General features: G+C 38.6%; 1 protein-coding gene and 1 long non-coding RNA gene across 5 annotated transcripts in view; one reads left to right on the top strand and one right to left on the bottom strand.

The window, feature by feature from the left end:
* Positions 1 to 23,994, bottom strand: part of LOC126917730 (helix-loop-helix protein 11) — a 160,146-nt gene that overhangs the window by 33,082 nt on the left and 103,070 nt on the right. The window lies entirely within an intron of this gene.
* Positions 2,540 to 6,961, top strand: LOC126917733 (uncharacterized). 2 transcript variants are annotated; one of them, XR_007711052.1, is made up of 3 exons: positions 2,540 to 2,862; positions 6,030 to 6,322; positions 6,881 to 6,961. It is a non-coding gene; the product is annotated as an uncharacterized LOC126917733 (long non-coding RNA). The 2 variants fall into 2 exon arrangements; XR_007711053.1 differs by lacking the exon at positions 2,540 to 2,862 and adding an exon at positions 5,714 to 5,953.

Here is a 23,994-nt window from a genome sequence, read left to right as displayed (position 1 = left end):
TTTTAAATTCTTTAATTTTTGATCTCGTACAATTTTATCAGAAACATCTCGAAGTATCTCGCACGTGTTGTACGAGCGTTCATCGGAAAAAATTGAGAACAGAAAAAAATGTGTTGGATGTCGAACGAACGATGTAGGGAGAGGAAATTAAAAGAGAAAACAGCGGAACGAGAATACATCTGACACTCTAATCCGGGAGTGAATGCGGTGGGACAGCTGTATTCCCAGGAGAGTCAACACTGATAGCAACGGCCATGCAATTACCGGCTTCAGCCCGAGCCATGGAAAAGCCGGTAATTAGTTAACGTGCTCCAGATTCGATGTTTGAGTAGATAAGCTGACAGCCTGACCGCGGCTGCATGCGATTCATGTGGCTTGATTCATGGTCACGGTCAAGGTCATCTAACGAATTTACTCATCTATCGTACATTCTACAGGCCAGCTGTGACATTTCGCGCGGTTATGCCAGTTTACACGTTTCCTGAACGTTATTGATTCTTAAATTCACAGTGTTATTACTTGATAATATATGTGTATTATGTACGTTTAACGTAGAATTTTACTGTAATTATAAATTATCTATCTGATCATAATGAAAGTCGTGTTTATATTTTTGAACTGAAACTATATTCTTTTATTTCATATTCTTGTGGCTGACATCGAAACATTTTCAAAACACAACAGCGTGAAATACACGGTGTGTACGCCAGACTAAAACTCTAGTGCTCGCTCCGTTTGACGAATCGTGCCTTATCTGTGGTAGGAACGTCACAGGATCTCTGACAACGCAGCGCCGTAAGTCTTTGTAGAATCGGCGATCTCGAGATTTCTTAGTCGCGTCGCGAAAAATTCGTTGCCACTTGGAAATTCAAGAAAGTGGAGAAGTCGACGTTACGAGCAAATAAGTTGACGAGTTTACCTTTCTTTCAACATTGTTTGTCTTTTGTTCATTTTCTACACCACCACCTATGCATGTTTCTATGCACCAGTAAATCCGTTTACAGTCATCCGAGAAATAAGATTCCAGCCATCGCGACCGAATAACTCCAAACGCTATACACAATACCACGAAACGAAAGCATTAATTAAACGCAATCTACGCATCCTGGCGTTGAAATCATTTGCAAGAAATATAGTGTTTCTGTAGGAAGAATGAAGGTGATGTTCGCGATATTATGCACCGAAGGAGCATGGGAACATCCGTGGGGGAGCGTCATCGGCGTGGAAACGTCCCTGAGTCTCGTCGGGATGCCATTTTGACTTTTAAACAGGCTCGTGTGTAAATAGACCATGCATTCATGTATTAGGTTGTTTAGAACGTTTACAGACTAAATTTTAACAAAATTTTACACCGATTTTCATAAAACCAACTTAATTCAATACAGAAATTTAATCACAATTTTATCAAACAGCATATAAATATAATCTAAAACTCAGCAATAATTACTATAAATAAATTGTTTGCGATACCAGTACTATATATACCATTTATACTACATTCCTATATATTGGCATAAGGGTACAATAAGTCTTTACATAAAGTTTCTGTCCCACGGTGATCAACATAAAAAAGTTAAAGAACCACGATATTTTATACAGTTTAAAGTTTAGGACCTCGATACTTTAAGAAGGTTATATCCGAACGTGTGTCGGAGAACAGAGAAAATAATCAAATAGCCGACGTTTGGTCGTGATCGTCTTTCTGCTGGTCGGCATGTACGGTTGAATCGCGGCCTGGTGTAGCAGCACGTGGCCGTTTATGGGAGACACGATGCCCATTGGATGGCAAGCCGGAGTCGAGTCACTGGACGTGTGGACGACCCTGACCTTGACTGTTGGACAAGGAGAGGGAGACGCAACACCGTGCAGCTGCGTTCACAACGGTACCACAGCATCGACTTTGGATCGTCGCGATTTTAGATGACCGACACGCGCGCCTGACCTAGATCGAGCTACGGATTCGACTGATCTCGTTAGGATCATTAACGTGCATAGATCCTTAACGACACGAGATTTTTATTTCGAACGGATTTATCGATGGTTAGGCTTAAGTTAGGTTTAATTTATAGGTGATTAGATCTAAATTAGGATCGTAGATGATTAGATTTTTGTTTCTTTTCTTTAAACGTCATTCATTTATTTTCTTTAAACATAATTCATTTATATCGCAGCTTAAACACGCAGCTCGAAGCGTCCTATATTTCTTAGTAATTTCACCAAAGTGAAGAACAAGAAAGCGCGAAAAATAATCAATTTTTTCATACACCGGTAGCATCTCTGCAACCATTGCAGAATGTTTTTGAAAAATGTATCGAGAGCATCGCGATGAAATCTGTGGGAGGTAACAAAGTAGAACAAAGCGGTGAACTTGATCCAAGGGACACGTCGGGAACAAAAAGATGCGCTGCTAGGCTAAGTGCGTGTGAATCGAGCTTGAGGCAACACACGCGCCACGTTGCACGCTGCGCGCGAGAATGCGCGAAAGAGGAGGACGCTAGTCCTCGTCGTACTCGTTGGACATGGTTTGTTTGCATTCCGCGACCATGAAGCGGTCGTCAGTCTTCCATGAAAATTATCGTCGCGCATGGGGCCCAATGCCCTTCGTCTACCAACTTATCTCTCTTTTCCGCTTAAGTTTTTTTTCTTTATTCGTCTGTACATACATATGTGTGCACGAGTTTCGTACGAAGTTTCTCTACACGCCTTGAGAAGTCGCGACAATCAAGGAATTGTAGAGAACAATCGCGTCGAACAATGGCTACGCTGTCGTCGATACGTCGCATCGCTTACCTCTTCCTTTTGTATCGTCCTTTTTCAACGTTCGCCATTATTTTGTTTTTCTATTTTTCATTAATACGTTTGGTAAGTAGCCTTAAACAGATATATTAAAAATTCTTAGAAAAAAAAAAATGGAGAATAATGGGATTGTGTGTAAAGCTTCCTGATGTTTATAGCCTTCCATTAATGCAAATTTTACACGTTACAGTGATTTTACATTTTACAGTGATTTCGGGTTAACTTGATTCAAGAAAATTTATGCGACTTTATTTTTCCCTTTTGAAGCAGAGTTACTTTTTCCAAATATTCCAACATATTTCTTATTCTAAAATGCAATTTGGAAGATTCTCACATATCATCATCGAACGATAGATCATTTTTATAGTAGAATCATCCAAGCTACGAAGGTTTAGGGAGCTCGTTTTTAAATCTGTACTTATCCCATTTGTTCGAAAAATAATCTAAACACTGGAAGCTCGAAGCAAAGAGGAGTTTTTATCCACCTCGGCGTGGAGTTGCAAAAAAGCTTTGAATAATTCACGGTTTCGACAACTCGTTTAGCGCGGCGCGTTAACGATAAGACTACGAAATGACAGGTTTAACGGTCGCTGGCACGGTTCAGCCAGAGGGAGCCTCAAAGAGACACGTCCTCCTATGTATGTATGCACGCGTGTCGCATTAACTATGCGATCGAAGCCTGCTCTGCATATTTTCTCATTCGCATGCGATCGCGTACGCTCGTGTGTGGGCGTTTTCATTGAATCGCCCCGGCGAATAATGAACTTTAAGTTCTAGCGTAGCGTAGCATCCTTTTAGTTGACAACAAAAGGGTGGAGAGGTATATATTAGCATCACGTGCCGCGTCCAGAATCGACTGAAACTCGAATTGAAAGCCCCGCTTTCAGTGAACCTCTGCAAATAGAAATTACTCCGCTATACAGGGTATCCCAGTAATCATGGCACAATCTCTAGGGGAGCGATCTCTACGTAAAAAAACAATTCCGAAATGTATATTTGTTTTCTGTCACACTGTCTTGAAATTCGGCTGCGCTGTGTATACCTTAAAAAAATATCAGAAAATTGTTATGACAGAATTAATGGTATTACCGAATTGGAAATACCAAGGAAGAAATAAAATCATGAATTATTCCTGACAAAATTGAAATTCTATTATTATTTTCTTTATTTTTAATAGCGAACAAATAATAATATATGCGCGTTAATTAACTGCGAAAAAGTATTTTAATTATTAATGTAACGAACGGTTATCATTAATATACTAACTTCAATTATTTTCTACTATTGGTAATACTAATATGATAATAACAATGGTTAAAAGCGAATTTCTCTGGAAATCTAGAAAGCTTGCTACTGAAAGAGTTAATATTTCTACAATTTTTTTTCTTTCCACAAAGAAAGAATCAATTTCTGTTTCATCCGGAGCGCCGACATTTCCTTTGAATTCCAGCTACTTTTTCTCCGTACGCGTCGTATCAGACAGATCTGCACGCAGCGAGATTAAAATCTACGGTGTGTCAGATGGCGCGCGTGTTCTCATGGAGAACCGGATATCATCGCGCAGTCCGAGTGACAACCCAGACAAGGTAGATGAAAAAGAAAAGAAGAGGACACGCGACAACTTCTCTTCAAGATCAGAAAGAGAAGGTGCGAAGAAAGAAAGAATTCGATCGAATTGAAAGAACAGAAAGAAGATGGAAACTTCCTTCTTATTTATGCATTAAAGATGCCAATCGATATCCATCGATATTGCCATTCTCGAGTGGCGCAGACCGTGTCTCGACCACAGCCGAAACTTAAACTCCATTTTACCGTGGTATTTCAAGTAGTTGCTGAACTCTCGAGAAACTTTAATATCCCACGTCGCGAAAGATTAAAGATTCAACCGCTACTTGTCATTCCATCGCCACGTTTCACGCGGACTCCCATCGTCGTCTAGCCGAAGCATTTCACGTTCCCTCTTGCTTTCATCTTCAATCCCTCTCGCTTTTTCAACGTCTCTTCGCGCCTACGCAGGGGGTTTCGATGGTAAATCGTTTGTGGAAACACCAAGCGCTCGCGTTCCCTTCGGTTACTTTTAACGTGATTGTACCGCGAAATTTGGAGAACTCGTGGGGAAGAAGTGTGTGATGTCGAGGTCGTTTATTGTCGATGGATTCGTTGGGTTAGATGCGTGAGAAACGGCTTTGAACTTAGTTTTCTGTTGAATTTGCGTACTTTTCGTGTATTCTTGACGACTATAATTCGGAACTAGATACACTGAATTTTACTTTGTCTACGTACTACATTTACTTGTTTATACAATAACTCACTGAAACCATCTATTAATCTTCATTAGCACCTAATTCGATTGGCGTATCCCTTCAAAGAAATCAAACTCGCAAAAACAAATTCTCTTTAGGAATTCCAATCGTTTGGGGAAAAAATGATCCTACAACAACTTACGAATATCTCGGTGAAACGAACCGTGAAGACATTTAGCACTATTTTTCATTCTCCAATGTTGAAAAAGTGTCACATATAAAAAGTGGCCGTAGCAACAACGTGTTTTAGTGGCAACATGATGCATCCAGTTCTGAGAGTCACAACAGGGTCTGTTGCTGGTTTGAGCCGGTGTGCAGCAATGCGACAAAAAAGACTTCACAGGACATTTTTCGTGCTGGGAAATGGGCACACTAGTGGGATAACAAAAATGAGGATAAACCAGCACAGAGAAACATGTAGCAAATTTTTTTTATTATCGAGGGTGGAATGACATCATGGATTAATCATAACTGCGATAAATTATATTGATATATACGCTATTATACGCGCGTATAAACCTTTGATTATGCTAATAAGAATTCCATAGAATATGTAATTTGATATGCTGGAATCCCTCGCTTCTGTTCGCCTTGTTATTATTAGGTTGTCCGAAAAATGTCTTTCTTTCGCAAACGTGTTTTTTACAACAATGCAAACTTCATACAAATGTGAAACCAAGTCTGTGAAATGTCGCGATGTTTATCTCAACAGAACAAAATGGATCGTACGTAATTCGGCAAAATAATATAAAAGAAAAAACATTGTGTGATTATTATTTCCTCATAAAACGAAAGAAACTTTTCGAACAATCTAATACGTAGCGAATATTCGAGCAGAGATATAAATTGTAAACGTAAGTTTTATTGCGTTATTTGTTATTATACGTGTTATCGTTTTAAATTATCGTTCAAAAAGAATTCTTTTTCTAGGATAACGTTATCGTCATTAGCCTTTGAGAGACTAACAACACAAAGGATCAAAACTGTATTTATCAGAAGACCATCTTGCTCGAGTCACCTGTCCGGATCTATAATTTCAATAAGGTGTAAGTGATACGAAAAGTACGATCGAGATTGAAGAGGCCATAAAGGCGTAAATCTCGCAGTGATCGGTAGTCAATCTTCGGTAGTATGCAAATATGGTGCACGGTTAAGTGCATGACGGTGCAAATTCACGTAGAGGTCAACGTGTCTCGGCGTCACTTCATTGCTGAAACCAGCAGGTACTTAGTCTGCGTTCACGTGTACTGCTGTTTAAGAATTTCTTTACTATTACACATTCTACATATTCAATATAAAACAAACTAACTATAAAGTAAATAATAACTAAATATCTAATAAATACTTGACCAAATATTTAAGAACACACTGTCTTAACACTTTACCGACCGCTAGCGGTTCAACAGCATACGCACGTCCGACCGGCAACTCAGGCTCTGTTTCGGTTTAGACTCTCCAATACCATCCTTTTCGTTCATCGCGAACGATAAGTTTTTGAAATTGGTATAAAGCTGTGGGATCTTACAAAGCAACAGAACTGACGCAACTGAGCAAGGTACCTTAGTACTAAATAACAAATTACTATTCAAATAATGAAAAAGATTGTCAGTGACAAAAAGCCGAGTAATAGGCTATCGGTCGGTAAGTGTCGGCGATAAAAAGCCGATTAGTAGACTATCGGTCGGTAAATGTCGGTGACAAAAACCGATTAATTGGCTATCGGTCGGTAAAGTGTTAAAACCTTCATCATTTTTTTTACCAATTCCATATATCGATTTCAGAATTTATTACGATTGAATTTAATATTTACTCTACTAACTTCGAAGCACTGGTTCAACCTATCGCAACGAACACCGACACTGTTTGCGGAGAAAAAAAAGCAGCGACAGCAATGGAGCAATGGTAGTCACCGTTGATGTTGAATTTCAAAGAGAACAGTGACAGACTGACGGTAATATCGGCCTCAGGAGAACTTAATCACGAAATGTCGGCCGAGTAAACTAAAGCCGTGGCTAATATTTCGATGTCACAGTGGTTTCTCCAGATCAAGAAAGACAAGTTGCAGAAAAATCGTTTCTACATAAATAAGGATAATCCTCTGTAATCTTCCTCTATTGATCAGCAATTTTAACAAATCATAACCGATAATAACCCGATATGATAATTATCGTGAGAATTATTTAAAGCAATGTTTAGGTTACTAATGCCTTCGTGTAGTATCTTTGTTATCTTGAAATTTTCCAATGGGAAATCGATTTACTCGTGAAAAAGGCGTAAAGATATCGGATAGGTCTTTATCGAAGTCCATTTCACGATCATGATTCTGAAAATTGAACGTGCACTATTCTCACTGGTGGACACTGGTGAGGGTGTATCGGATGAAACGCGAGAGGTCCCAGGCGGCCTCAGAGGGGACGAAATAAAAGCGATCAGAAAAACGGGTAGAGAACAGAAGCTGAACGAACCGAGAAGAGGTGACATTTCAGATATGAGTTTCGCGGTGTACCACAGTCGGCGGTTGGCGAGGTCAGTGGCGCTTTGCGGAGAGCCTGATGGCGTCTCTCTCTGAGAAAATCGACGTTAAAAATAACTTTTCACCGGCCGACAATAGAACACGCGATTCCGCGGACAGACGCGTCCAGGGTGGCTCGTAACCACTTCGTCGTGCATGTCCACGCGCACGAAACATCGATTTCCCTGGTGTCGCGTTTATTTCATTGTTTTCGTTAAATCGGCCCTCATTGCTGATCGTTTTGATCCGTTGATACATGTCCTTTAATTAACTTGTTAAACGACGAAACCGAGCTAACTGGTTATTTGGATCGATAATTTATTGCACGTATTAATTTCTTTACTTGGAGAATTTAAAATAGATTCTACATTATATACTTGCGCTCGTAATACTTTGAAATATGTACTTTGAAACTGCTATATGTTTTTGTTTATATAACTGACACGATACGTAAGATTTTTGTATGTGGATTTAGATCAAGGAAAATTTCAACAAATATAACGATTGAATAATAGCATGATAGTAAAAACGTCGATAAAATATGACTGTATCATGGAATCATCGCTAAAGCATTCCTAACACCGCAAAACGATAATCACGACAATAATCACGATGATTGGCAATGATTAAAACATCAGTACATTAAGTTTGATTTGGCCTATGTGTTGACCTAGTGCCAGCAATCGCGTTTACGTCAGACAAGCGTGAGAGACTCGACTTCATCGCCTATCTATCATTCACTCATAATTACCGGGCGAATTATAATAAAAGAGAAGAGAAGATAGCCGGCAACCGATGGTTTTGTTCATTTTCTGCGATCGACCGTCCACGTAATTACGCACGAGAGCGGATAGTTATATAAACGCGTTCTTTGTTGTCCAGGGAAAAAAGAACAGCAATTAATAGGGCGTATCAAGCGTGGCGCGTGCTGTTGCTTTGTTTTCGCGATAGAGGATTTTTCTCTAATAGGATTTATCGATTCTCAAGAATCTTCAAGAAACGTTAAAATATTTGATTCGCATCATCGATCGAAGTTAATTTTTAATCGATGTAACGTTTACTTGTAACTTTTTACTTCTAAACATTTATTTCTATCTTTGTTTTATAATATAAAATTTAAGAATACATTTTTTGCGATTTGCATCGATATTTAAACGTCAATCATTTCTATTGCTGCTTTAATCACAAATTCAATTTCTACACCAATAAAGCTTGAAAATAAGTAATAATGAAATAATCACCGAATCTACTTATATAGGAATCAATTTGTGCACCTTATTATCCGTTATAAGAAATTATAAAATTGCCCATGATAATTGTAGAAATATTCGATAGAAAATTACTTAATAATTGTAATGAATGTCTGGCGCCAACCAGGATTTCTGATAATAGTAATACTATTGCATCAATTATTAGATAATTACCTTCAATTATATCACAGCGTGAACATTAATGCAAAAAATAACTATAAAGCAAGAATTAAGAAAAAATTCAAATAAAATAAAGAACAAAATTAATGACAATTGACTGAAAAAGTATAGATGAATAAACAAGAAACACGAACGACGAGTTACCCGACGTTCTCATACATCATTTGCTAATTCATTGCAATTACTGTTGGTTTGATAAACATCGATGTAATATTTACATTGTTCTCACTTATGCGACTTGGGTTCAGAGAAAATCGTCTGTCATTAAATCAAAAACGAAACGACAGTCGTTGTCTATATTTTCTGACAATAGTAGTAATCATGTTTCCTAAGATTTGATTAGATCATGAACGATAGTTTATTAACGAAGGCACTTGCAACCTTGTGACCTATTATGTGTAATAATCTGCGATTGACGCATGAATAAGTTTATTACGAAGAAAATTTAGTTATGAAATTGAAGAGATGATATCTTTCAAAATAAAACAGTGTTCTGCTTTATTTACTACCATACAGATTTAACGATACTTTATTAAATCATAAAAAAATATGACGATGCTTTAAAAAGTTGTGAAAAATTTGAACTCTCGAAACACCTCCTTATATACATCTCCATAATTCTCAATCCACCAAATAAAGCCAACCCTTTGTTTCCATTCTCATAAACTGCGATCGATTGAATTTTATTTTAAAAACCTGTGCAATTGGGGCACGCTCTCTCATTAGCCGTAAAAATGTCGAAGGAAGAATCGCAGACCGCGTACAGAAGCTCTACACACATATAGCCTGCGCATACAATACTCACTACTCATTGAAAAGCTTCTCGCAAAGCATTCTCGCGACCAGATGTACGCTACTTCCCCCACTCTTTTGCAAAGGATCCATCAATACTCACGGGCGAATCTAAAAAACCGTGGCGTCATTCATCGCGACCGTAGACACAGCTCTGTCGATAATGAGGGAGAAGATGGCGGAAGTACAATGGGTGCGCAGAGAAGCGGGGCAGAACGAGCCAAAACGTTCTCATTTTTCTTTCTCTGGGCGTTGCTGGTAAAGTTGAGGTAGTAATTGTAACGGAACCATTAAAAGCTGCGACAGAATTCTCCGGCAAATATTAGGTACGACCTCGATTGTAGCCGTGACGGTGGATGAAGGCGATAATAAAAGTATCGTACGTAGTAGTAGTGATAGTAGTAGTAGTCTCGTACGCGCGGTAGTAGAGTACGAATAGTAGTAGTAGGAGTAGTAGTAGGTGGTCGGTCGCAGTCGCAGTCGCAGTGGAAGCAGAATCGAGCCTCTCTGGAGGGAGGGTTTCGAGAACGAGAGACTGAGTAGGGGATGGTGAATGTGGCAGTTGAGGGGGGGGGGGAAGAGTCTGGTTGCGCTAGGTTTGCTCGTTGCAGTTGCAGCACTTCGTAATGAATGGTGCATCGCGCGCGGGGCAACGCCCTGTCAGCCAGCTGACTGAAATCAACCGAATCGAACCGAATCTTCCCGAATATCGCCGAACGACTTCTCAAACGCGCGCTTATCTTGACGCCACTCCCAAATATTTTAATATAAATCAGAAATTTTATTTGTTATTACATTGCGTGATGATAATTAGGCTGTGGATGCTTACGCATTTATGGGAAGTCAATCTTACAAGAATGCATAGAATGCATATAATATGTGAAAATATCCAAAGTATAGTTCTAATTAAATTTATGAGAGTACGAATATGTACAAACATCTGCTGTCTAGTGAAGATAATTGAGCCTTCAGAAAAAAACTGACCTACATCTTTTGTAAATCTCTCAATTTCGCTATCCAGCAATGCAATTGACATATTACCAAAATATAACATATACTGCAATATAATCTTGTCTACCCTTCAGGTGAATCGATATATCTATATCATATTTCAATTATAACTTCACAAAATAAAATTTCAAATCTTTATCGTCCAACAGCAGCATAAAATACCATTCTGAAAAAGTAACTGATGTTCGAACTAAACGAGCCAAAGCTGCTTTTCTCCGAGATCTATCAAAGCCTTTCTCGCATCCCGTCCTTACGTTTCGAACAGAGAAATACGAAAGACGAGACCAAAACGAAAATGAACGAAAAAAGAGAGAACGTGTATCCGGACAGATCGCGTTAGCATGTCGACAGGACGAGTCGCGAAGAAAGGAGACAGCAAGTTCTCTCTGTAATCGCAGTCATCCCCAATAAACTGTTTGCCCGACAACCCGACCCGGTTTGACGTCTGCACACAACTACATATACATATATATGTATGGATCGGCGTTCAGGTTCACACATACACGCTGTCCCTTTTCTCGATAAGGCTATGACTGAGCCTTCAATTCGCCGATTCTCGAAACTGTGCCGATCCGTAAATGGGCCACTCGCAAAAGGTTCGGAGAACAAACCTTGTGTGATCTGACAAAGGTGGGATACATTACGTGCGAACTTGCTCCGTTTTGTTCATATACAAGCGCCACTAGAAGTGGCAGAACTCTACCTTATCATCACGATCGCACCTTGGTATTAGAGTGTAGAGAAGACAACTTCGTGAAGTTTGATATGGGATTTCGTCACTGTTCTAGTGAAGATGATTGTTTATACGTACCTGAAACAGAAAAAGGAATTATACGTGTTAGATATGTGTTTTGTATTGTGAAATATTGTGTTGTGGTATAGGGAGACATAAAATGCATTATTCCTTATATATATGCAGTAAAAGAAAATTATATTATATAGTGAAATAATATTGCGAAATGTAGAAAAATAATCCTTTTTCGAATTGACGATACTTGAATAAATTTTACATTTACATTTGGGAAAATTAGAATCTACCTTAAACTGACTTGTCTTTATTAACTTTGTTATTGAATTAACTTTATAACTTGATTATTCCATTTATTCTAATTTCCATTTTAATTCATTCCTATTTTCAGCCCTGTTGATGCTTTGTAATTCCATTCTCCCTCGTGATTAAATCACCGACTCTATACAATTTATGCTGTATTAAAACCTTCCCTCTTTACAGTTCAATTAATGCCCTTAAACAGAAACATTAATTCCAAAATATAATTTATTACGATATCCACTTCTGGAATCTTTCACAATTTTCACGTTAACAATTAACATATGGTTTAGATTATATTCATCAAAACAGGGGAAGATCTGTTTTGTTTTAGGCAGCTAATAGACAGAAGACGAAAATAACTGTGTATAAAACATAAAACGGATCAGGGACGGTAACGCAGAAAAGAGCTAGATAACTAGATAAAAATCCCGTTTGAACAACGAGATATTGGAATACGCAGGAGAGGCACGTTGTCATAGAGGGATAGGGAATAAACTCCTCGGCGAGGCAACGAACTCGCCAGAGGCTAGTTGATGCAAGCCCTGTAATACGTGCAGCCTCCGCAAGAAGGGGGTTATTTGGTTTTGGTGCTTGCCAGGGTGAGTTCCAGCAGCGCTGCTCTGCACCCGACACGGGATGGGCGAGGGCAACGGGCGTGATGTCACGCCCTGCTCTGCAGCAGCAGCACGAGAGGAGAGGGAGCGATTAGAAGAAAGATGACCAGCGACTCCCTCTCGCTGCTGCTTCCAGGGTGTTTCGGTAATCATTGTACAATAGGCACGGGGAGATTCTATATGAAAAAACAGGTGGAAGATATAGATTGAAATTTTTTCATAGGACGTTTCGTTTTTGAGAAAATGAAATTTGAGAATTGGTTCGCACGAATATGCGTGTGCCAATTCTTAATTAAACACGTCCACGCTCTATTTTCTTGAAACAATTTCGATTTTATGGAAGACAGAGTGCCGTATAAAACTTCTATCCTATATGCTCGATTTATTTTTTCACGTAGAATAATCTTACTAATTGTATCATGATTACGAAGACAACCATGTATAACGAGAAGACGGACAAAAAGATAAAGAGAAAGACTGAGAGAGCGCGCAGCGAAATGTGGACGTGGTGAAATGAAAAGATCCCGGAAAAACTGTAAAGCATAAAGAATGAATGATGAGTATGCAATGTGAAAATGAAACGGAGAAAAAGAAGACAAGGGTGGACTGACAGAGACTCGATGGGATGTATCACGATGGAAATGAGAAAGCTACGATAAACAATATATATATATTAGGTTGAGCTAGGTACGCCTATATTTGTGGATATAAGGAGACTATCATAATGTTAGTTATAATTAGATTGCGCGTTTTTATACAAACTTTTATTTTCATGGATGCAAATAAAGAAACAAAATTTAAAAGGAAAGTTGGTTTATTTAGTAGGAATTACAGAGAACACCATATTTTGAATATTTTGTGTATCTTTGCACATGAAAACTGCAGGAGTTAGTTCGAAAAAATTTCCTTACTAAAAGTTCACTAATGATAACCAAACGATAACTCTCAAAATTACAAACTAAAAACCTAATTGAAAAAAAGAAAAAAAAGCAGTAAGGAGGTGAAGAAGACAAAAAGAAAAAAAGCTGTTGAGAGGAAAATAGTGGAACAAACGGAACGGAAACGAAAAGAGAATGAGAGTAGCGTACGAATCAGAAGAGGGGCAAGGAAGAAGAGAAACCTCTGGAAAAAGAGGGGAATAGAGAGGCGAAAGAGGGGGAATACGTAGTAGAAAGGAGCGTCGCCCGGGCGAGTGGGATATCGAGCGACGTCGGGACGCCGACCCACGCAAGCCGTGACGTCACGCGACGCGTCAGCTGCTGCTTCCGCGCAGCAAGCCGTGCACTAAGCTCTGTGGACCCCACCGGCTTCTCGTCTTCCCGGATCTACGCCGGGTCTTCCTCATTCTGTTTGCACGGACGAAAACGTGCTCGCCACATGTGCCCGGTTTATGTACACCACGCTACACGTTTCTACGCTTGTTTTTATTTTTAGTTTTAATTTCTCTTTCTCCGTTTCTCTATTTATTCGTCGTTCATGCTACAGTGAAACATGGACAGATTCAGGTTTCTTTTTTCGGAACTGCGTACATTTAATCAAGAGTCTGTCTTTTTCTTTTGAGCTTTGTTGTAACTTATTCGAAGGTTTTAAAGACTTAGATTGGTTTTAAGATAATCATTGGGAAAGAACATATAGACTTCAACTGTTTTAAGTATTAGAATTTTGGAAATTGGCGTTTAGAAACGAAAAACTTGGGAATATTCTAGAAACAAATATTAAATAATATATTTTAACGTTATAAGTTCACATAATCTCTCCTTAATATTTCATATTACGTAATATTGTAATACTTTAAGCTCGAGGAGAAAAGATGTGAAAGTTTTAATATGATTTTGTGCACAGTAAGAAAAGCCTGTTATATCCGACGCTTAATTATTCAGTCTGAATCCGGTTTACATTAAACACAAATGATTTATTCGTTGCTTTCATGGAAATTTTGATGCATCACCAATATTTTATTGCGAACAAAAAGAAAAGGTAAAGTCACGTTGGATGACTAACGTTTTTTCATCATGAATCATTCAGCTTATTCAGATAACTCCACCCTGTCGTTTAGTTTTCAAAAATTATATGTATTTATTACTAGAGTTGGTGTATACATTTAGTAACTAACAATAAGAGCACGTCTCTGTTTTACATGTTGACGTGAGAGCTATTTTAATCAGAGAAAGCATTGGATTCAGAAAAAACGTTCTGAATTTCCAACAAGGAGAAAAATATGATAATGCATTTTGGAATTTTTACTAAAAGTATTTATACAAAAGATTAACGTACTATCGAAATTTTATATTAAAATTTCTTTTATAGCTTATCAAGAAAATGAAAGTTAAAGATTACTAAAGGCCATCAAGATGATGACACTTATTCATTTAAAAATTCTTCTCCATTTAACTGTGTCGAATGAAGCTGGGGAAAGTAAGGTCAAGAGTTAACAAAGGCCAGCAAAATATTTATTCTCTTCATTCAAACCCTATTTCTATCTAAATCCACCAATCCACCAATCATCGTCCAATTTGCATACAACAGGATCGTTTGTTCATCCGGATTTCAAGTCACACGGTTGACCTCCGATACATCCCGATATATCTACACGTGGTATATCATACATATCTCGATTTACATATATACCTACCTCCGACGCAGTCGGCGCGTTTTCCCGCCATTTTAGTCGCAGAGACAGGAAACGATCGGTCGGCGTAGCAGCGTCTGGCTCGACCCGGAAGTGGAGTGCCGCGAACGCTAGAGAGAATGACGACGAGCAGACGTGTACTACAGAGTGGGAGAAACAGGGGAAGAGAAAGAGAAAGAGAGAAAAGTCATTGTCTATGAATTCCTGGCGGCCTTCCGCCTGGGCGTATCTCCGCGACCGGACTGACTGCCTACGAGCAGTCGCGTGCGTCTATCCGGTACGCGGCTACTTTCACGTACCACGACTAGCGATGGGATCAAGTTCAATATGTATTTACGAATTTTAATCATATTCAGTAACCAAGGTTCGCTGTACAGGGTTCGAATATTAATCGTACGATATAACGGTTCGTTCGAAATTTTATAAGTGTAGAAAGTCTTATCGGTATCTACTTTAATATTTCCATGAAATTTCAAACTTCAGGATTTTTTGAGCTTCCGAGAATCTTCAGAATTTTAAATTGCCGAAATTTTAATCTTTTCTAAGATAATCTTTATAAGACAGGTTAAAAAAAATCTTGTATATTGGTAAAAAGACTTCCGATGATAATAATACAATAGTAATATCTAATAGTAAATATATGTAGTAATATACGCAATAAAAATGTCTTTCAACAAATAATTTATATTTTTAGTAGTCTGATAATGCGATAAAAAGTAGTAAATATTACTTGGAGTGATTAATGCATCATTGATTTGTACACTTTGGTTATTACAAAATAACAAAAATGACCGGATACTTATTTTATCGGTCAGTGTTCGAACTTTCGCGACCCGGTTGAGGCCATCACTAAAGACGACGCGTGCAACGACTCGAAATTCCAATCTCTGCTCGATAAAACGTGTCCGCCTACGTGTCACCTCTAGCAGTGACACCGTGTTCTCGAACGATTCGAAACGCTTCTCTTCTTTACTTTACGGGACATTCGTGAACGCTGTCCTCCACTTCGTGGGTATCGCCGTGATGACGCATACACTCGAGAGCAGATAATCGGTAACCTTGAATGCAACCGGATAAAGGATCGTTTTAAATATATCAAACGATTATTTATAACTTTTCATACTATGTACTTACGCATTTTTCGATTTGAATGCTACGTTTGAAAGTTTATACACCTACACAGGAAAATCAATGACGATCAACGATATCAGCTAATGGTTAATCTACCAGTCAAGTTCATACGTATCTTTTCAAAATGCAAGCACATTTACTTCCTTATTTGATTCTAATACATTGCCTTAGCCAAGAAATATAGCTATTCATAAGCGCATACCATTATCAAACTCCCATAACCTATCATTTCAATTTTTCAATTCGACCTAAAACACCGTACTAAATTCCACGTATTTCAAGCTCCGCATGACGAAGAATCGATGGAAAACGGCTTTTTATCGACCAAGGCGAGTGTTCTGACCATCGTTGGTGCAGCCAACGCGAAACCAAAATTGTGAAATTGCTGTTGTATAAAAAGGCTGAAAGAGTGCCTCATCAAATGTTTTTCCTTTCTCTGGTACTCTTCAAATACATAGCAACGAAGCACGAAGCATCAGACGGGTCGGCAAAGTACGCCAATTGGCTAACGCGATAAATGAGTAGAATAAAACGAATTGACCGTACGATAGGTTAGGAGCATCAGCCGGTCGGCCAGTCAGTCAGGCGTTCGGCTTCCTGTGACGCATCCGATTGAACGAGCAAAGAGGAATGAGACGCAGTATGCAAGAGAGCAACAACGTTGCCTGGTACCACCAGACACCAACTGACGCCACTCTTTCACGTGTTTCGCGTCCGTGCCACGTGGGTGGCACGAATAAAGTACGCCCATGACGAAACTCATTATCGGCGATCGATCGAATGATTCATCGGGCCCCAGTACCACTAACCTTCCGCTTCCTGATTTTACCTGTAATTAGAACGACCGTGCTAGAAATCCTGTAGTAGGTACACACAATCCTGTTTGCGACCACCGGTGAACCAGAGACACGAGGAGGAGGCGGAGTGAACGTCGATCTCTCCCGTGTACGCTACTCTGTCTTCTACCATCTCTGCATCGTACTAAACGTCGTGCTAACGGGACGCCAGGGACTTGGAGAACCTAACATGCGTCGATCCATGGTTTCGAGATACTTCACGCTGGCGATTGATTATCTAGCGTGGGATTTTCAACTTAGAATTTAGGACGGCTGTTTTTATTATTAGGCAGAGAAAGGGATTTTTAACTATCCAGGAAATTGTGTTCGAGATTAGGGTTAGCTTTGATTTATGGAAGATAGACATCTTAGACAGCTATATTAAGGTTAGGTGATTTAAGCTGGATTTGAATCTTAGGAGGTGAAGACTTTAGATGCCTATGTTAGGCGCTTTAGAAGGTTAAATTTGATTTTCAAAAGATAGAAATAGAGTAGCTGCAGCTATGTTAGAAAATCAAAAAATTAGGAGTATCATATTATTTCATTTACTCGTGTTAATCATATCTTCATTAATTTCTTGATAGTTCAAGCAAATAGATGGCGTCCAATGAAACTATTATTGTATTGGATGCGTATCTTATCGAATTGCAATATTGAATTTAGCAGTCTGAACTACCCAGAAACGTAATTATGTCGAGCAATACGTTACCAACTGTTATACACGGAATTACTAAATCACGTTTAAAACGCGATACGAAACAAACGATCAGGAACGTATCTATCTCAATGATATATTAACTTCACCTAGAGAAATGATCGAAATCTTTATGTTTAAGCGTTATATTCCATAAAATCCTACGCGGTTCCATAATCAGCGAGACCAAGTATGCAAGACGTAGGAAGTTCGTGACAGCGAACTAATAGCCGCAGTAATCTACTTCCTATTCTCTCGATCGTAATAAAGCGGCTACGTCTATTTACGAACTGACTTTCCCGCGACATACACCGCGTATAATTATCCTGGAAGTTCTATTTTCCAAAATTAAATATCTATCTATTCCCGAATTTACTACAATCTATCGCACGACTCAACGTTTTATTTTCAGCAGAATCAAAAAGCAGAGAAGTTTTATTTTACTGCAAGTTTAATCGGTATGAAATCATTGTTAGATGAAAATAATAACGTTATATAAATAATTTTTAGAATATAAATTTTCATATTTACAAACTATATAAATCTTGCTAACAGGTATAAATAATTGATATACATATAAACTACGCGTTAGAACGTTACACACACATAAATATTCTTCTAGCTACAAATAATAGGAAACTCCATTATCAGAATGAGCTTTCCTCTCGTAGGACCTCGCCTGCTTAAACGACTCCCAACAATTAAAATCAAACCTGTCGAAGCAACCACTTCCTCCTTCGCTCACCACATAAACCCACCACACATGTACATGTACAAAGGGACACTTACGATTATCAGCGTGAAATTCGCGCAAAACACAATCATCATGAACGGTGGTCCACATTAGTCGAACGATAAATTGCGAAACGTTTGGACACGAAAGCTCAGCGTGTCAAAGTCAATGACCTTTCGGCTTACTCCAGTGACCAAAGCAGCGACGATGGTAGTAGCGACTGCAGTGTACATGCAAAACCCTAAGGAATGTCAGGTGATGGGGTCGCATTTAATACATAGATATATATTTACTTGCAAATCTGAATCAAATTCTACGTCCAAGGTTCGCTACACAGGGATAGAATATTGTCTGGAAGATATACTGTAGGTATTTGCCAAATGTTCGATATTCACAAACTCTGTCGTAATAGTTTCCAATCTCGAAATGATCGGTACTTGCAGATTTCGCAAAATTCGCAAGATTTCAAATTTCCAAATTGTCTACTTTCCGCGTTTTTAAATCGTTAAATTTCTAGATTTTCAAATTCCTAAAACCTTAGATTCCCAATAGTCGACGAAAGTATCCAGACACTTGTCTATTTGGTCAATGTTGTTATGCACTTGAGGCTATCACTAATGGACACTCTCTCTCTGAATTTCTCTCTGTTGTCGTTCGACGATAGTAAAGTAGTCGACTCTGGCGAGGCTTTTCATCCTGCTCTGCCGTAATGGCCGCTTAGGGTTTACGCTTCGTCGAGCAATTCGCTGAATCGATCGACGAGAGACGCTACACGTCCCCCTCGTAGCGCGTGCTATCGCTTTCTTGTCGATACCAGGCAAAGATTATCGGTTGGTATCGCGGAAACGAGAAAACAGTAGGAAACGAGCAACAACCGAGAAGAGGTACGGTGTTGGTGCGCTGGTTCGCGAATGGCGAACGAGGAAGAAGCGACGATCTATGAATAGATCGTGAAAGAACGTGAAAGAACGCCAAGAGCCATGGAAGTCCATGAATCAACTCTGCCTGCAAGAGTAGTCGCAATTTGACTTCGTTGAAGATCGCAGAGGTTAACACAGATTGATCATTTTCAAAATAATTTTTGATCCAAATATGGAACATGGATTTTACCAATAAACAAACGAAGTTAACAGTTTAGAATCCATGATAAATATTAGTTTTATTAAAAATCTTCTATTAATACTTACAGCGATAAGCATATATGCGAATATCAGCATGTTTAAGAACTTCATAGGAAAATTTCAGTAAAATTTCAATAAAACGTATTTTCGTCGAATTCACATTTTATCTAACAAAATACATATTGCCTGCATACATATTCTTTTGCGTGGCAACAAAATTTGCTTAAACTTCATTATCTGATCAAACGATGAGAGGTCCGTTTTAAAGATTATCTTTGCATCGGCTGAAAATGGAAGAAAACATGTCAAAGTAAATTGGATTTTTGCAACGTTGCAATTAAAAATCGTGATTCGTACAATTTCTAGCTGACGTTCCTAGACACGGGACACACGCGTGTTTCGAGTATAAATAAATCGACCTTGACAAAGTCGAGGCCATACCAGTTTTCAAGTAGAGAAAAATACCGAGTGCATTACACTCTCGGTAGGATCCCGAAGGAGGAAAAGGTCGGAAACGGCGATAGCCGTTAATCAATGTCATCCAGCGTGTACGTTGGAATCTACAAATGCATCGAGGTCACGATATCCAACGAATCTAATCACGAACTTGACTCGATAGGAATACGGAAGGTTTCTCTTAGGTTAAACAGCCTGTGTTTTGACAATCCTCTGTGAATAGGTTCGTCAACCATAGAAATGATTAAAAGACGTCTTTGAATACTTATCGAGTGAATGTAATAAAAACGTTTCAATCCTCACCAGTGCATAAAACACATTTAATAGTATCCTTCGCTAACACAAGAAAAGAAAATTATGTTCGAGTTTCCTGAAACGTGTTGCTTAATAATAATTGATTAATACTGCCGTGCATGCAGGTGAATAAGTACGCTTTCAAATGATCAGCTTGTAGATTTATGTACATTAAACGAAAAGATCAAAGACATCGTCCTTGGTGTTTCTTGCGCCTTTGCGTATATACGAGAAGGAGAACTAGTTCGCCTTTTGTTTTTCATAATCGTCCTTGTGAAAGTTTCGTCCTTTCAGAATATTACAGATTACAAGGTTACGATAATTGCGATAATTTTGATCGTCGCATTCAGTCTTTACATCGTCCAATAAACATATATGAATATTAATGAATATGAATATATGAAAATTCTTCTTCTTCGTTATTGAGAAGATCAATTTAAAGAATTTTAATTAAATATCATGATTGCTTTTTTTTGAATTTTTCAAACAAACCAACCTTTTCCATACATAGTAAATATAGTTTCTTAGTTAATGATCTATTTGTTGCTAAGAAATTATTACGATGGTTGACATGAATGCATAACAAGTAATAGAAGAACATATAAATAATAAATGATGCCTAATAAGATTATAAGTGAAATAAGGTTTTCGTTAAAGGGCTAATTATATTTGTCTACACTATCACTAACTTACATACGAACTTATTAATTTTCAAATACATATTAATAGAAAGAATCTTCTTTTGTTATTAATAACTCAATCAGATGTGCTAGATCAGAAAATAGATCTCGAGTAACAATTTATCATTGGTTTATGTGAGCAAGGATATAGAAGAATGTAATATTGCAAAGAGAACGACGGGGAACGATATTCCTGACGGGCGAAATCGTCGTAGAAGAGCAAACGGCGCAATAAATCTTGCGGACAACGTAATTCCATGGAAATAGAAATCCTTTCGCCGACATCTTAAACCGCCATTGGTCGCGGTCGATGGCAGCGGAAAAACAGCGGCCGTCGCGAGTGAAACTGCATTCTTGTCAAGTACGTTTGCGGCAATCGTAACCGATCATTATTCCACACAAGGTGAACCGGCAAGCTTTTCCAGGAAATAGCTACGAGTAGATCTCCACTTGCAACGATAATTCGTCCGTTCGAATATTAACGATGATTGAGATTTTCAGAAGCGAGACTATCCAACCGCCCTTTTCAACATCATCTAAACCTGTTAAAAAGAGTATAAGATTGAGATACGAAAATTCGAAGCATAGCAGTTCTGAGCCAAAGTCACCTCTCATTGTCGCTGAACGTACGTATCGTTAATAAAAATCGTCAACATTTCCGACGTCATGCATAACACATTTGCGCGTGACACCGACGTGGTGTCATCGACGGTCAACGTGTTAAATCGATTCCCTAAAAATTGTACAACTATACGAAGCTTTGCCTTTATCGTATCTGAAGAATAGAAAATACTGTGAAAAGTCGTGGCCTGGAAACCGGCAACGAGCCTGCAAAGAAACGGGAGCGACGCGGTATGCCGCACAACGGCGCAGATTCATCGAGAGAGATCGTGGCTATGAATAGGGGAGATAAATAGACAAAGCATAGGCTAGATGGGTGCCGGGTGCCGGGCAATCGTAGACAGGGAACAGGAGGCAAGAAAAGAATGAAAGAAAGAAAGAAAGACAGGTAGGAACGGTGTGAGGTGTTGCAAACAGAATACTCAAGGTTCACGGGAGAGGTATGCGGATCTGAAAAGCCGATAGAGCCGAACGAGCGAAGTAAGCTTTCGAGGGAGTATTATGCGCACGAGATGGACATGCTTCCAGAGTATGCGAGTATATTTCAAGCGAAACGAATATTTACTTTGCAATCGAATATTTCATTTGGAAAAAGTTCCTTTTTCTTTGATGGATTGCTGTTCCTTTGAATCGTAAGATGAACGAAGAGTATAGAATGATATATGTTCTCTGTACTTTCTATATTTTGAATACAGTACAGTCTCGGTTATCCGAGTACCGTTTAATCGAAGTTCCGCATTATCCGAGATGCTTTCAACCGCGCCACAACTACATTTTCGCTGAAATTTTTACATGAAAAGTAGGAAAGTGTAAACATAGTCAGATATTGTGAAAGCAGTTAATCAAGCCTTCAACCGATTAAATAATTAATTACACCTAGATGTTAATTAATTACACAGGATACGCGCAATATTGCATTGTCAAAATTTTTCTACGATTTTATTGTACGATTTATGCACGCTAATAGACGTTTCCGTATTATCCACGTTAAGCCCGGTTCATATCGTCTCGGATAATCCAGGTTCTACTGTATTTTACCATGGGAATAACATGGTTGATTTGTATCTTTTTCAAGATCTTCTTTTTATTTCGCTTCTAAGGTCGACCTATCTATCAGCAAGACACGCACCATTGGACCTGAGCGCGGGAACAACTTTGTAGACAACGTCGGCAGAACGAAAATTACATGGCCGGTAAAACAAAGTGTCGGTCTAATTGTTTCAATTACGACTGACGAGAACAGCTACCACAGCCTCCGTTCAGAAGAAAGTCGCTGAAACATCTTCATGATCGTCCATAATTACAATGAGATTGTTATGAAACATCCAGGATTATCGATGGCATTGCAACATCTAACGTCAGTATCCAAGAAATTCTATGAAGCTAACATTTTGTCCTCTCTTGTTGAATATGTGTAAAATTAGTACAATATTTCTAGCTGTTTTCCTAAGCCCTCGAAGAGATAAAAATGATACGTAACGAAACTTTTGAAAAATTACCATTTTGATTTAATATTATTCCATTTTTGTCGGATTAATATAAATTTAGACTGTACTCGAGTAAATTCTCTTATAGATGATATAAATAGAAATTTAATAAATCTACATGTAAATCTACAAATATAACGAAAATATAGATACAAATTAACAATTGAACGTAGAAAAATTCAATAAAGAGAACATGTTCTGTGAGGTCGCAAATATGCTCTTATTATAAAAACAAGTATTTCACGCGTATTGAATGGAATTCCATCGTCGTGACATCACTCTCTTCATCAACAACGTTTCTGTACTCGCGTTGCATAACGTTCAGTTTTATTTTCAACGTACATACGATGTGCATACGATTCTTTCGCTTCTTCCTTTTTTTTCTTTTTTACAATCAACGTGACGGAATTCCCTTTGTTAATTCAACGTTTGCTCCATCATGAGCAGGCATCACAATATTTATGTAAAGAGAAAAAGAGCAATAACACGACAGAGGAGAGGTGTGGCGAGAGGCAATACTTGCTCCTCTCTCTTTCTCTCTCCACTCAGACCCGTAATTTACAGGCGCCATAAGTAACGCAACTGGCTTTGCAATCTGTTCTCGCGTGATCAGTTTTTGCGCAGCTCCTATCCCCGTTGTTGCATTCATTCACGATTACCTATACAATTGCAATCGTAATAAATAGCATTAACAAATTTCTCTTCGAGAACGTCCTCTTACGCAACGTCGTTTCGTTCCATGCATCGTCTTGCTGTTATTTATTAGTTGCATGCCTCTCTTTTCCCCTCGGTATACCAGTGAA

Source organism: Bombus affinis, chromosome 6 (genome assembly GCF_024516045.1).
Source record: "Bombus affinis isolate iyBomAffi1 chromosome 6, iyBomAffi1.2, whole genome shotgun sequence".
Classification (NCBI taxonomy): Eukaryota; Metazoa; Arthropoda; class Insecta; order Hymenoptera; family Apidae; genus Bombus; species Bombus affinis.
The sequence above is the reverse complement of the archived record's forward strand: the minus strand, read 5'-3'. Positions and strand labels throughout refer to the sequence as shown.